Source organism: Leptonychotes weddellii, chromosome 13 (genome assembly GCF_054177405.1).
Source record: "Leptonychotes weddellii isolate Sample4059 chromosome 13, ASM5417740v2, whole genome shotgun sequence".
NCBI lineage: Eukaryota > Metazoa > Chordata > Mammalia > Carnivora > Phocidae > Leptonychotes > Leptonychotes weddellii.
Window position 1 is genome coordinate 63,868,250 of NC_138381.1, and position 14,905 is coordinate 63,883,154.

The following is a 14,905-nucleotide window of genomic DNA, read 5'->3' on the forward strand; positions in this document are numbered from 1 at the left end:
CTCGTATCAGTGAGGTCATATGATACATGCCTTTCTCTGATTGACTTATTTCGCTCAGCATAACACCCTCCAGTTCCATCCACGTCATTGTAAATGGCAAGATCTAATTCCTTTTGATGGCTGCAATATATATACCACATCTTCTTTATCCATTCATCTGTTGATGGACATCTTGGCTCTTTCCATAGTTTGGCTATTGTGGACTTTGCTGCTATAAACATCGGGGTGCACGTACCCCTTCAGATCCCTACATTTGTATCTTTAGGGTAAATACCCAGTAGTGCAATAGCTGGATCATATGGTAGCTCTATTTTCAACTTTCTGAGGAACCTCCATACTGTTTTCCAGAGTGGCTGCACCAGCTTGCATTCCCACCAACAGTGTAGGAGGGTTCCCCTTTCTCCGCATCCTCACCAACATCTGTCATTTCCTGACTCGTTAATTTTAGCCATTCTGACTGGTGAAAACACCTCACCTTCTGTCCTAACAGTAGACTTTCTTTACACCTATTCTTCTCTCCTGTTCCTCCTGCTCGCTGCGAGGTGTTCCCTGTCCCCAGAGAGCTGGGCACAGTTTGTGATTCCGTATCTATGGGCTCATGTACTGTCTCCCCTGCTCTGGGAGCTCCACAGGGGTGAGGATGATGCCTGCCTGCTTCGTGGCTATACCCTGGGCACCCAGCATCGTGCTTGGCACTGAGTCGGGGGTCAAGAACATTTTTTGGAATGAATGAAACAGGGAGCTAGTTGAGCCTTTCGAATGGTCAGTGCCCACCCCACCTGGGGAGCAACCATTTACTATATGGTAAGAGTATAAAAGGGTCCCGAGACCAGAATGTTTGAGAAGTGACAGAGTAACTACAGATGGAGTAGTCAGGGGGGAGACTTCTCTGCAGAGGTGACATTCTGCTGAGACCCGAGCCCCAAGGGCCACAGAGAAGTCAACAGTGTGAAAAGCAGAGAGACATATGTCCCAGGCAAAGGGACCGGGAAGTGCAGAAATCCTTGGGAGAACAAGGTAGGTGGGCTAGAGGGACAGAAAGGTGGTGGCCGGGGCGCCTGGGTGGCTCAGTCGTTAAGCGTCTGCCTTCAGCTCGGGTCATGATCCCAAGGTCCTGGGATCGAGCCCTGCATCGGGCTCCCTGCTCCGCAGGAAGCCTGCTTCTCCCTCTCCCACTCCCCCTGCTTGTGTTCCCTCTCTCGCGCTCTCTCTCTCTCTGTCAAATAAATAAATAAAATCTTTAAAAAAAAAAAAAAGAAAGAAAGAAAGGTGGTGGCCTGGCTTCCCAGAGTCTAGGACAGTGCCCAGTGTATAGGAAGGACCCAGTGAATGGTTTCTGGGTGAAGAGTGGGGGAAGGAGAAAGGAAAAAAGGAGCTGGGAAGACACCAGCCAGTGTCTGGAAGCCTCCAGGAGGGTAGGAGGAAGTTGTCTTCTGGTTAGGCATCTTCTAATCCTTCGAGGACAAGAAGGCCTTACAGGTCCCTTCAGTGGACTTGTTTTTTTATAGAAGACACTGAAGGCCAGGGAGAGAAACAACTCCTCAAGATCACCCAGATAGGAAAGCCATGGAATTAAAACCAGAAGCCAACTCTGCTTGTCTTGGGCAAGTGTCCTTTTGGGTTATATAAGGTGCAGGACATATCAAGAACTCTGTGTGAGGCTGGGGGTGGGGGTGGCGTGTGTGCAAGTTCAGCCCCGGAGTGCTGTTCTGGCCACGGTCCCCCTGCTTTTGCCTCCTCCCATTTCAGGCTCCTCTCATCCCCAGCCCCGTGTCCAGAGCTTCTGCAAGACCCCTGAGCTCTACCCCTCCTCCATCCTTCACCAAAAGGAGGGACTTGCCTCTCCTGGGTCTCAAGTTCTGCCAAGCCTGGGAGTTCCTGATTCTTCTTAGTACACCATGAGCAGTGCAGGCCAGCCTCTACCTTGTGGCTCAGGCTGTAACCTCTTCTGGAGTGCCCACCCTGCCCTGCCCACCATCCATATCCCCATCTCCACTAGAACCAGTCTGATGAATCTTGGAGGAGCCATTCTGAAATATTCTGCACTGCCATGGCTATTTTATCTCAATTGATTGATTTTTCCCATCTTTCAAGGCTTCCCTCATGTGTCACCTCTTCCAGGAAGCCTCCCTCTACTGCCCACCCTCACCTCACGTCCCCTGACCTCTTCTGTGACAGCTCCCTTGGTGTCTGTCCCACCATCTGGTGCTAACTTAGAATGAGATGTCAGGGGAACATTTGTGAGGCATTGGGCTCTGTCTCAGCTCTGCGAGAACACTCCCTTGGGACATCCCATCAGGTGAGAGTGCTGTCCCCATTCTACAGAACAGGTGGAGGCTCAGAGAAGACGAGTCATCTCCAAGGTCTCACAGCGGGTAAGTACAAAGCTGGGATTCAGAAGGAGGTTTGTCGGGAATCTCAATCCTAGGACTGACTCCAAGTTTTTAAAGATACTCTGAGAGACTGCTCCCAGCTGCCTAGAAGACTGTTTTGAGAGAGATCCTGAAGATGCGTCCAGGTTCCCAAAGAGAGATAGGTGATCGACTAGCAATGTCTGCCACAGTCACTGCAATGGAGGGCAGTAATGTGTGTGCGATGTATTTGCCAGCCTTTTACCCATACCCTAAACTCTTTCTCCTTTTTCTCTGTCTCCAAGGAATTCTTTGCTCCCGACAATAAGAACCCAGATTTTCTCTGGAGCACTGTCTGAGGCAAAAATTAGGCTATTCTTTAAAATATCGTTAGTGGTGATGGTTACACAACAATGTGAAAGTATTTAATGTCACTGACTTGTAACACTCAAAATGGTTAAGATGATAAATTTTATCTTGTGTGTATTTTCCCCACAATGGAAAATAAAGAGAAATGCCCCCATCATGTTGACTTCTAAGGTCAGAGTCTTGAGAAAAGGCTGAGAACCCACTCAAGCTCCTCGAAAATGCCATGGGCTCTGCCCCCCCCCAACTACATAGGCATCCCTCCTGCCTCTTAAGCAACAGTCATCCTCTGGGTGTAAGTCAGTTTTTAATATCAAAATGGCATTTACACGGAAGCTACATTCATCAGTAAAAACAAAGAGCCAAGTTCACACTGCATTGCTGGATCCATGTAAAAATCTGGTCTTTAGTCTGTAGCAGAGGATCTATCCCCACATGCAGCATCCCCACACAGAAAGTGTCTTCTCTGGTTAAAGTAAAACAGTGGGTCCCTGGACAGACTCTCAAGAAGGGCCTTTGGGATCCTTTGTTGGGATGGGACCAGTCCCCCACCCCAGGCATCCCCTGAGCACAGTATGCCACCAATCCCCCAGCTCATACGGTCCCCCTCCGAACGAGCTTGATGTTCAGTGGACTTGACCCCAGAGTGAACATCAAAGGCCTGAGTCGAGGAGGGGTAAACAGACTGCGCCTACTTGGGGTCGGCTTCCTTTGGTATTAAGTCAAGGACACACATGCGTGCACACATGGACACACACTCACACACACACTCGCACGCAGAATCCTGGACTCTCACCACCATCATCTGTCTTAAAGGTGGCCTAGTCCCTCTTCTTCTGCCTCCAGAAGAGTTGTTCCCTGCCATGACACATTTTTCCCTTCCTGGGACCAGGCTCTGCCTCTCAGAAGCTTATTCCACATGTGTGTGTCCACCTGGCAGCCACGCAGGACAGGTGAGATTTTCCTGCAGACTTGCAGCCTGTGAGCACATCCCCTCAGAGCTTCTCTGGGAGCTGCATACCCCCCCAGGGGCTGGGGTTACCTCCTTTCAGGGCTGGTTAGGGATCCTGTTTATCTCATGATAGATTTTAGAGTCCCTTAGCTTTAGGTTCTTATCACTTGTCTAAAATTGACCAGAACTCATTATAAGCTCCTCAGAATTCCATCTGGGCTGAAATGGCCAAACTGTCAGCCTGAAACTTAAATCCAACGCTTCCCCTCCTCAGGTCACATCCATAGCTCCCCATTGCCCTTAGGACAAACCCCAAACTCCCTGGCAACATGGCCTGGTGCTTGTCCATTTCCCATCTGTCTCCAGCTACATTCCCCCATGAACCTTCCAGAACCTCTTCGACCCTCTCTGATGCCCAGAACTTTGTGTCTGCCATTCCCACTACCTGGAACTCAGCCCCGCCACAACCAACCGGCTTAGGTGTCTCCCATTCAGAAAGCCTGCCTGACTGCCTACACTCCACTCTACCCCGCACCCACCCGATACACCAGCATGAAATGTCCTGAAGAGCAGAAGGTTCAATCAGCACTCCTCCCCAACGCCGAGCACCACGCCTGGCATGAACTAGGTGCGTAGCAACCTTGCCCGCCTTCTGGGTGCTTCCACAGCCCCGCCCAGCCCTAGCCCAACATCCGTCTCACTGCATTACACGTTAACTTCTCCATCTCCCCCACTGAGTTATACAAGCATCAGATGGAAGGGCCCGTAGGTGGGTCCCAGCACCCAGAGCAGTGCTGGGCACACGGTAGGTCCTCAGCAACATCAGATCTTTGTAGTCGAATAAAGAGAATTTCTGGGAATGCCAAGTGCCTGAGCTTCGCGCTTCGCGTGAAATGGGTGAGGCGGCCACTAGAGGGCAGCAGAGAGGTGCTCCCCCACTGCCGCTCCATCCACCCAGACCCGGGTCCCTGTGAGGACCCTGGCGGCTTCCCCAAGCCCTTCCTGATGCATTCTCCGCTCTTGTTCCCTTTGCAGCTCAGGCCTCCCTTCAGGCCCCACTGCCAGCTCCACTAGATTTGCTCCGAGCCCATGGCTGTCAGAGAAGCTCTTGGCCCCAGACCAGTGCTCAATGACCCAAGCAACCTGCCTGCAAATCTCCAGGCCAGCCTCTGACCCTGTGTCTGAGCTGATCCAATCCTCCAAGCCCTGCCGTGAACTACCCTCTCCCACAGAACCGGACTACCAGACTGGGCCAGCAAAATGGTCCCTCTTCCCATCCCCGTCTCAACCTGATGCTACCTTTTACCCCCATCCAGGATCCCCTGGCCCTGAGGCTCTCCTCTGCTCCCAAAGGACCCTCCCCCAGCCCTGAAGCAATCCAAACTCCCTTCCAGCCAAACTCGCATCTCAGTGTATACACTGCGTAAAACACGGAAGAGGAAGCTGAGCTACTTTACACTAAGGTGTAAATGGGTGATGGAATCTGAACCCTTCTAAATATTCAGATCTAAAGCTTCATGTCCTGGGACTTCCAAAACCCTAAAGTCCCCAAATCAAGGAGTCTAGGTCCTGGCCTGGTGACCGACGATTCCATGCATAATGGCATATCCTCTGTACACACCAGACAGGTGTTTTGAGGTCCACAAGAGTTTCATCCACCTGTTTGGACTATGGCAGCTATAAGGTTATTAAAAAGAACCAAAACCCAAATGCAGATTATTAGAGGTCGATGAGATATGTCCAGTGGCTAAAACCCTGGACGGCTGACTAGGCTTCTGACCCCAGCCTCAGTGGGTACCACTCTGCGCACGCCTGGGCCACACCCCTGGCCTAGCACCTCCTTTAGAATCCTTCGATCTTTAGTGACTACAGATAGCTCTGACCAGAGCAGACACCAAGTCCCGCACTACTAGCTCCACCCCTGCCTGGGTTAGTCAGTTTCCAGACCTGCGTTAGCCCCATCCCAGCCATGCCGACATCCAAGCTCTTAACAGTAACAGTAACAAGGAGTGTTAGACCTGTTGTTAGTCAGAAAGAAATCCACAAGCCGTTAGTTTCCGCTGAAAGGAACAGACCAGGAGGGCAGGAGTTAGTCAAGGTGAAGGAGAGGTTAATTAAGAGCCGGTCAGAGCCAGGCCGGGAGCCTGGCGCCCCCAGATGGGCAGGGTTGGCTGTTAGTGGGCAGCCCCCGAGGGGTAGCCAGGGCGAGGCAGGGATTAGCTGGGTGAGAGCAAGAGTTAGTGCCAAGGAGCCAGAGATTAGCCCACAGAGACAGACCAAGGTGCCTACTGGAGGTGAGGCATAAAATCACCCCCAGGTGTGGCCCTGGCTTAGCGGCTGGCGGGCTCTGGGGAAGGCAAGCTGGGGCAGGGCCATGGGTGGAAAACAGGACAGGGAGCCGGGGATGAATTTCTGGCTGGTCTGAGGGACTGCAGGACCCGGTGGGGCCCTGGGGTTCATGTCTTCCTACTTCCTCCCCCTGCGAACCCCTGAACACAGGGTAGGTCTGTTTTCTTCCCTGCTTTCCCAAGCTTCTTGATGTGGACAGCACTTCTCGATGATTTCCGGTGTGAAAAAATAGCTCATATTTCCTTCCCGTATGGGGCACTCGGCTGTACCAGCTTCAGGGAAGGGAAGGGCCCCTCTAGCCAACTGCTGTTGTAGGAAGGGCCCTTCTCACTGATCTCTTGGCCTTTCCTTCTCATGCCTAGTGATAGGGTGAGAAACCCCTCTCTTACTGACTTCTGACTTCCGGTGTAAGAAATGCCCCTCTGGCCGACTTCCTGTACTAAATGCTCCACTCAGTGATTCCCAGTGAGGCAAAGATCCCTTTCGTTGACTTCCTATGCAGGGAACCCTCTTACTGACTTCTGGCGTGGGCCACGCCCCCCTTCGCTGACTTCCTGGGCGGGGCACGCCCCCTTTGACTTCTTGTGTAGGACATGCCTCTACCTGCCACTCTCCGATGGAGTCAATTCCAGCCTCGTTTCCCTCCAAAGAAGGACACACAGGCCCCTTCTCTCTGCCCCTTGGCTGGGAAGAGCCCAGTGTTCCATGCACTAGACCCACGGGCCTCCACACTCACACCCCAGAGGTCTCCCTGGTCCCGCCCACTCCCAGTGGCCGCCAGACTCCCGCACAGAGGGGAGATGCTCGGGCTCGGAGGCCGGCCTCCTACATCCGCATGACCGCCTCCTCCTCTGGGCCACTGGTGTGGTTCATAGGGCCGTCCCCTGCCTTAGACCTGGCCGCCAGTGGACTCTGAACTCACAGCCAATCGGGGCAGCAAAGTGGGGCATCTGTCTGCAGGACCAGCCCCCAGGAACTCTGCTTGCCAAAAGGAGGGGTGCCCAGAGCTCGGCAGGGCTGGGGTTAGTAAGAAGAGAAAACGAGGTTAGTAGGGGCTGGGTTAGTAAGTCAGAGCACAGCACCAGCGGACGGGGGCACCTCAGCGGACACACACAGGAGTCACTAGGAGAAAAGGAAGAACACACACAGGTCCATTAGTTGGTTAAGGGATGGGCGGGGTGCAGTTGAGGCAGCCCCAGGTTAGAGAGGTTAGTAATCGAACAAAATAGCTGCCTACGGAAAAGAAAGCTTGGAACGAGGAAGAATGTGGGGGAAGAGACAGGGTTCAAAGCCAGTGTCTGGCCCCAGGCAGAAGGGTCTGTGTGCAGAACACCCAGAGGGACTAGGGCCGAGGAAGGGGACGTGATCAACCAGGTTTTCTGGGCTTCCCACCCGTACCCTCGCCCTTTTTTTTTTTTTTTTTTTAAGTATCTGCCATGTGTCAAGAACTTTATATTCATGGGAATCCTCACTGCAGCCTGTGAGGTGAGGAGCATAGTCCCGCTCTGCTGCTGAGGAAACGGGTTCAGAGAGGTTAGGGGACTTGCTCAAAACGCTTAGCAGGAAGTGGCAGAGTTGGCGAGTCCTGCTTGCGTGCCCTGTCCTGGAATGTGGGTCTGCACAGAGACCCCAAGCCACGGGCAGGGCCTTCTGGAGCACCGTTTGCCCCCACGTCCCAGCCCCTTGAAAGGCCCACGAGCTGCAAGGTTAGTAAGGTCTAGCTGCAAGGGGTTAGTAGGGCATGCTCGGGCCTGGTTAGTGGGTTAGTTGGTTGGCGGAAGGCCAGGCACCTCGTCACACGCCACAGCGTCCCGGCCGAGCCCTGAGTTAGTAGGTTAATCACACCATGCAACACTGCCCGGGCTCCTCAGCGGCAGCTCCGGAGGCCTCGCGTCCCCACCAGCCAGGGGGCGGGGCCTGACCAGGGCAGGGGGTCCGCCTCTACGCTCCTCAGCCCCACCAGAATCAAGCCTATCCCGTGGAGCCCGCCTCAGAGTGTTTTTCCTTCCTGATTTCTCGGCAGTGGGCTTCAAGGGCCCTCCCCCTAAACACTTCTTCAGTTCCCCTAAAAATAGACCCTGCTGGTCCTGGCCGGAAACCCCCGCCTGGTTCTGGTCAGCCCCTTCCCAGAAGGCTGGATCCTGTCACACTCAGGCACGCACGCACACACACGCACACACACCAGCATCTTCCCACAAAAGGGTTGATGCCCCAGTGGCCTCAAGTCCAGAGGTACCATGTCCCGTGGACATCTCCTCCACCACGTGCCAGGCTTCCGGCCACTCCGACCACTGGCCTGCCTCCCGCCACACCAAAACTGCATAGAGCTCACCTGACTCCTGGAACCGAGTTCCAACTCCCCGGCCCCTCCTGGTCTGCTGCCTTTCCAGCCCCTGCTACAAAGCCCCTGAGTGTGTAGGGCTGTGTCATCTCCTATCCCCGCTGTGGTTTCTCCACAGAAGCCCCACCCGATGGCCCCCTCAGTTCTAAATGATGCCGCATAAGAAAAGGGCTCTGTTGCCATAAAAGTGGAGAACACTTAATCCTCTCTGTCCTTGAGTACTCACAATTCCCATTGGCACTTTAAAGGCTCTGATAAGTCCTGCATTTTAGAAACTGGTTAAATTCGAACTCACTTTTTTTTTTTTAAGAGCAATGACACCTCCTAGGACTTACTTGGGGACTCTCTTCCAGGGACCTGGAAGCTGTCAGCTAAGCCACATCTTTCTCATCCTTCAAGGCCCTGGTTGGTTCAACCTTGCTGGGAAGCCTGTCCAGGTCATTCTGGGACCTTACTCCCACCCCCAAGCACTCAGAACCTGTGCCTCAGTGGACTCTTCTCTGCTCCCTTCTCCAATGCTCCAGTTCCAATTGCTTGGCCGTGCCATCCTGAAGGTTTCAGTCATGGCCAGAGTTTCCCCTATATCCCCCCTACAGGCAACCAGCACAGGAAGGGGCCCACAGTAAGTAAGTGCTCACTCCTGATGAGAGGGTACCCCAGGAGGCATTTGGAGCTACACGGGAGGCAATAAGTGCAGCCACCTCCCCAAGCTGATTCGAGATGGATATTAAGAAAACAGGCAGGGGAAGTGCCTCTGGATCAGAAGATGCTGAGTTGGTTCCAGAGCACCGAAAATAGATAAGCCCTAAATCTCAACCCCCAAAGGGATGGGAGCGTTTCGTGAGCAGCCTGCCAGGAGCCTGGCATTGTGCAGGCATGCACCCTCACGGACTCCTCCCTGCGCCCCCCAGGCGAGCAGATGGCTCCTATTCCAGATCAGACATCAGACTCACAGAGGTGAGGTGACTTGCCCAACGTTGTGCAGCGGGGGACACACCCTCGGGCTCCAAAGTTCAGGCCCTTCCCAGGACATCCTTCTCCTGGGGCTCCTGCTCGCTGCCCTGGTCCAGCCAGTTCCATGTGTCCCTAAAGCACCAGGACCATCCTAGCGCGGTGCCTCCCACTCTGAGTCCCTACTTCCCAAACCTCTGCTCTCCCTTGCTCTCCCCGTGGCTGTGGGGCTGGTGAGGGAAAGATGGCCCCTGCTTTCCACATTTGTGGTGACCATCTGTGTGGACTAGATCGCGTCCCCCCAAATTCATAGGTTGCAGCCATCACCCCCAATGCGACCGTATTTGGGGACGGGACTTTTTACAGAGGAAATTAAGGCTCAACGAGGCCCTAAGAGTGGGACCCTTCTCCGACAGGACTGGCATCCTTAGAAAAAGAGGAAGAGACACCAGATCGATCCCTCCTCCTCCCTCCCCAAGTGCACACAGAGAAAAGGCCGGGTGAGGACACAGCGAGAAGGTGACCATCTACAAGCCGACGAGAGAGGCTCAGGAGAAATCACCCCTCACTCGAACCTGGATCTTGAACTTCCAGCTACAAGAACTATGAAAAAACACATTTCTGCTGTTTAAGCCCCGCTCCAGGGCTGTGGTCTGCTGTTAGGGCAGCTCAAGCTAATTCAGGCTCCCTCCCCCGGCCCAGGAAGAGAACACCCAGCTTTTAAACTTGCCTACGGAAGCCCACGGGCTGCTCCTGGGCAAGCACTGGAAACCCCTGCCCCCCAGCAGGGCTGGACTGAGTGGAGAATGGAGATGGGCACAGGGAGGTAAACGTGCAGCCGTGTGACAGGGGAGGGCTGCCTGTGCCTGGGGCCTGTCCTGCCTGCCTATTCCCCCCAGGACAGAATCAAGGATCCATGCGACAGGGAGCAGAGATCTGGGGTCCAGCTGGGGTGACCTGACCCCTCGAGCCTGGGAGTAGGCTGGATCCAGGCTGTTCCCTTTGGACAGTGGGAACAGGGCCCAGTTTCTGTCTCCCTCTGGCAAGCTCCCCTGGCCTGGGCCTCCTCATCCCTCGCAAACCCTCCCCTTTCAGGATAGCACACCTTCTGCCCCTCCAGTGTCCCCCAGAACTTGACCACACTGGGGGAAAGCCCGGGCTCCTCCCAGACCCTGACTGCCTCCTCTGTGTGACCATCAGGCAGAGGAGAAGCACAGAAAAGCCTCATCCAAAAAGCACCCACAAAAATGAGAATCGCTCAAGGCAAATGGCGCAAGACAGACTCCAGCCGACGGAGACCACGATGCTGTGTCTGCCCTCCCTCCCCCTAGGCAGCTCCACCCTGACTCCCATCCCTGTGGTCCCAGCCCGTCCTGGAGGGTCCTTCGGGACCCAGCCTTGGTAAGGGTGCCATCAGCGGGGCCTTGGCCCAGGTGGAGCTCTGGCTGGCCCGAGCAGGGCTGCAGAGAGCAATCAGGTCGGCACAGGGTCAAGAAGTAGCCTCCAGGCACAGACAGTAAGGTCCAACAGGCGGGGTCCAGCTGGACACAGAGGGGCGGTGGGCTGCCGGCCTCCCTCACACCCCTCCCTCAAGCTGTCCTCCAGAGCCAGGGCCTGTCCTCAGCTGAGCGCCAACCAGGAGGGTCCTTTATCCACAGGAGGCTCCATCTTAGCAGTTGGGAAAGATGAGGTCTTTGGGGAATGGTCCAGAGTTCCAGAAAACCACCAGAGGCTGCTCCCTGTGCCACTGTGGCCAGAGACCAGAGTCACCAGGGCTCCAAAGAGAAGACCGGGCCAGGAGTCCTGGGGATGCGGCCAGGCAGAGCCACCTGGGGGAAATGCAGCAGGTTAGGATGAGGGCACAGCCTCCATCCCCAGCATCCCACACCCCCCAACCTAACCCTACATCTGAGGGGGGACACCGTCAGAGACCCTCAGTCTCCCTAGACAGGGTGGGGATAAGGGCTTTAGACACTAATGACTTTTAGAAGAAACTCAGGAGTAGTTTCTCCACCCTGGTGGGGCTAGCTCAGGGGACAGAAAAGCAATTAAGAGGAGCCGGGAGCAAGGCCAAGGGCATCATGGGCAGAAAGGGGGCAGGGTTCAGGTGGGCAAAAAGAGCCTTCAGAGTCCCCAGGAGGCTTGGATTCCCTTTACAACATTCCCACGGAGGGGACTTCTGCACCACCCTCCCCCAGTACACACACACACGCACACGCACACCTCCCAGGACGGGGAGCTCACTCCTTCGCTGAGACTGCGATAAAGTATATTCTCGTGTGAAGATCTGAGGGGGTGGAACCGTGTCTCTGGTGTTCACCTCTGGATCCCCAGGGTCTAGCTCGGAGAAGGTGCTTGGTCCGTGTTTGTGCTGAATGAAGGAACGTACCGAAAGGTCTGCCGTAACCCACCCACGGTGGCCTTGATTTGGTCCCGCACACCCCCACAAGACCACGCGAGCAAGCCTTCCAGCCACTGGGCTCCCCAGACTTCGTAGCGGGGGGGAACGATCATCCCGCATAAAACTAAGCTCAGTACCGCTTCCTTCCCCCGTGCTTACCCAGGCATACCTGGCAGTGCCCAGCCAACACATGGGCAGTCAAGGCCCAGCTCCCAGCTCCTTTCCCATGCAGAACCCATCCTGGAAGACAAAAGAGCGAACCACACCGCAGGAGAAAACTGTACCGAGGCCCCCTCCCCAGGCCCTGGCCTGGCCAGAAGTCTCTGCTAACAAGAAGCCCCCCCACCCCCGGGGCCAGAGAGGCTGGGCCCAGGCATACTCCCCTCTGCTCCCCTTCCTCCCATCCCAGAATGTCCTCGGGATAAGGGGGGCTCCCTCACCCACCTCCTTGTTCCCCAACAACAGCAGAAAGGGCCCCAGGACAAAGGAAGACAAATTCAGCTCGGCAACAGCTGAGTGGAAGCAGTGAACAGAGTCAGGAATCCAGAGTTCTGATCCAGCTTTGCCATCCTGTGTAGCCCTAGGAAGTCTGTCCCTCTCTCTCTTTCTCTCTCTCTGTGCCCTGGGATCCTTCCAGCCCTGCATTCACCCAGAGTGCACAATACTAACCCACGTGTGAGGCAGTGGAGAGGAAATAGGGGCGCCCTACAGCTCAGCCTTGGATACTTTTCTAACCCCATCAAATGCCTGCGAATCCTGACCCAGAATCCTCTCTCGGTTTTGCTTCTGGTAACAGCTAAGCTATCTTCATCGGTTGGCAGAGCTGGGCCAGGAAAGTCAGGGCGCCTCTCAGTGTGTGTTCAGAGCTTGCTCTGGGCACCTGGGACGCAGGGCACTGGTCCAGATCTGAAGGAAAGAATGTGGCCCTAGAGTCACAGTGCCGGCATCCCCGTTCCACTGCCAGGTAAAGGAGCCCTGGGCCAAGTTTTATGAATGTGATGACAAAGGGCCAGCACTGACAAGAGCCACCAGGAGTCCCCAGTCCCCTCCTGACTCCTTCTGACACCAGATCTACGGGTTCTCGAGATGAGGTCATTAAACTCAAGTCTACAGAAGTTCCTGATGGTGGAGTTGACAACATTCTAACCTCCGTGCCAAAAGAGGGGTGTGACGATCACCCTCTCTGGGGCCCCATGAAATGGGTTAAAGGTCTTTGTGACCTACAGGGCTAGAAAAGCTGATCACCCATTTCCCCTCCCACGTGGGGATTCTGAGGTTCTACACTTTCTTGCCAGACCGAGAGAGGGCAGGCGGGTAGGCTGCAGGCTGGTAAGTTGGAATACTTATCTGCAAGACTGCTTCCATGGGAGGGTGGTCAGGAATGTTCAGGAAGAATTCGGAAATCCCCTTCTCTCTCCTCTGTCCCAGGGCCTTGCTGTCCTCTGTAAATAGACCCTGGACTGCTCAGAGGAGCATGGCTTGCCACAATGGCCCTTCCCCTGGTTCTGTGGACCCCGATATCGATAAGGCAATGAAGGTTTCGAGGGAAACGTCAACCCCTGGGTCAAGCGGCAGCTGTCTAGGAGGGTAGACAGGAAGGCATGGGTGTTATGCACAGACAAACAGGTGAGACTATGGCTCCCCAACCCCACGTACCCGATATGCAACTCAATGTTCATTGTTCTCCAAGGTTTAGCCAGTGCCTGGCACACGGTGAGTGCTCCCAAAATTGTCTTCACCCGTTGAGAAAAACTCTGTGTAACACTGATGTCCCAGAAACAGGATATGCCTCCTGGAATGGGGGTACATTTACCCCAGTAACACAGATCAAATTAAAATCCTGTCCTCATGGATCGATAAGCAAACAGTCGTACGTTCGTATAATGAAAGCTACACCTCAGTATAAAGGAACAAACGATTGTTACATTACGACTTGGATGAACCTCGAAGATATAATATGGAGTGAAAAAAGCCATGTACAAGAGACCACATGCTGTCTGACTCCATGTACGTGAAATGTCCAGAGAAGGCAAACCTACAGAGATAGAAAGAAGATTAGTGGTCATCTGGAATCAAGAGTGGGGTGGTGGAGATGAGCAGTAAGTGGGTGTGGGGAGACCTTACTGGGGAGGTAGAAATATCCTAAAATGGATTTATAACAGTGGGTGCACAACTTGGTACATTTGCTAAAAATCATCAAACTGCACACTTGAAATGAAGATATGACATTTACACCAAGCTTCCATAAAGTCAGACCCAAAAAAGGATTAAACTACTGATCCGTGCCATAACAAGTATGAACCTCAAAACATTATCCTCAGCAAAAGAAGCCAAACACAAGAGATTCCATATTAATGGAACTTTAGAAAACACAAGTCTAGTTTCTAGGCATAGAAAGCAGATCAGTGGTACCCTGGGCCTGGGGCTGGGGCCGGGAAGGGATTGACAGTGAAGGGACATAGGGGAACATTTTGGGGTGCTGAAAATGTTCTAGACGTGGATTGTGGTGATGGTTACGCAGATGTCCGCATTTGGCAAAAACACATTGATTGAAATGTATGCTCTGAATGGGTGCATTTTATTGTTATATAAATCATAACTCGATAATGTTATTTTTCAAAACTCCTTTAGATGTAATGACAGAGGATAAAAATCGAGAAGATCCAGATCAAAGGCCAGAAAGAGACCTCCGTGTGGCCCCAGGACCTTGGCGTCTAAGCTCCCACTTAACCCCCACAGGCCCCCCACTGCAAGCCAAGGTCAGGGGCCCCAGCAGGGAAGCTCTGCTTGAGGGATTGGACCCCAGAGGATTCTAGAGGTCCCTCCTACCTCTGAAATTCAGGGGGTTTCCACCCAAATGGATGGCATAACATGACGCTGGTGTCTTTTACCCCAGGGGTGCACAGAAGGGTCACCTTGGTTCCTCCTTTGATGTCCTTAGGGTCGTGGTGGTCACGTTGACATGTCTGGAACCCCATGGGTGGGCAGGGAGATACGTCCAGCTGTCACTAAGAGAGAAATAAAGAAGAGTAGGGGAATAAGTATGTACCCTTGGGTACACGGGAGAGGAGATGCCAGGGTCAAGCCAAAACGGATATCCTCAGATGCAGATCAGAAGCAAAACAGGAGAGACACCTGGGTGGCTCAGTCTGCGAAGCATCGAACTCTTGGTTTCGGCTCAGGTCATGATCTCG

General features: G+C 53.9%; 1 long non-coding RNA gene across 1 annotated transcript in view; it reads right to left on the bottom strand.

Annotated features, from left to right (window-relative positions):
* Positions 1-3,095: 3,095 nt before the first annotated feature.
* LOC115942593 (uncharacterized) overlaps positions 3,096-14,905 on the bottom strand; it is a 15,547-nt gene continuing 3,737 nt past the window's right edge. Inside the window, exons 2-6 of the long non-coding RNA XR_004077229.2 lie at positions 14,627-14,719; positions 13,368-13,746; positions 11,881-13,153; positions 11,534-11,681; positions 3,096-11,139 (exon numbers count right to left, since the gene is read on the bottom strand). This is a non-coding gene — a long non-coding RNA (uncharacterized LOC115942593). The remainder of the gene's footprint in view (positions 11,140-11,533; positions 11,682-11,880; positions 13,154-13,367; positions 13,747-14,626; positions 14,720-14,905) is intronic.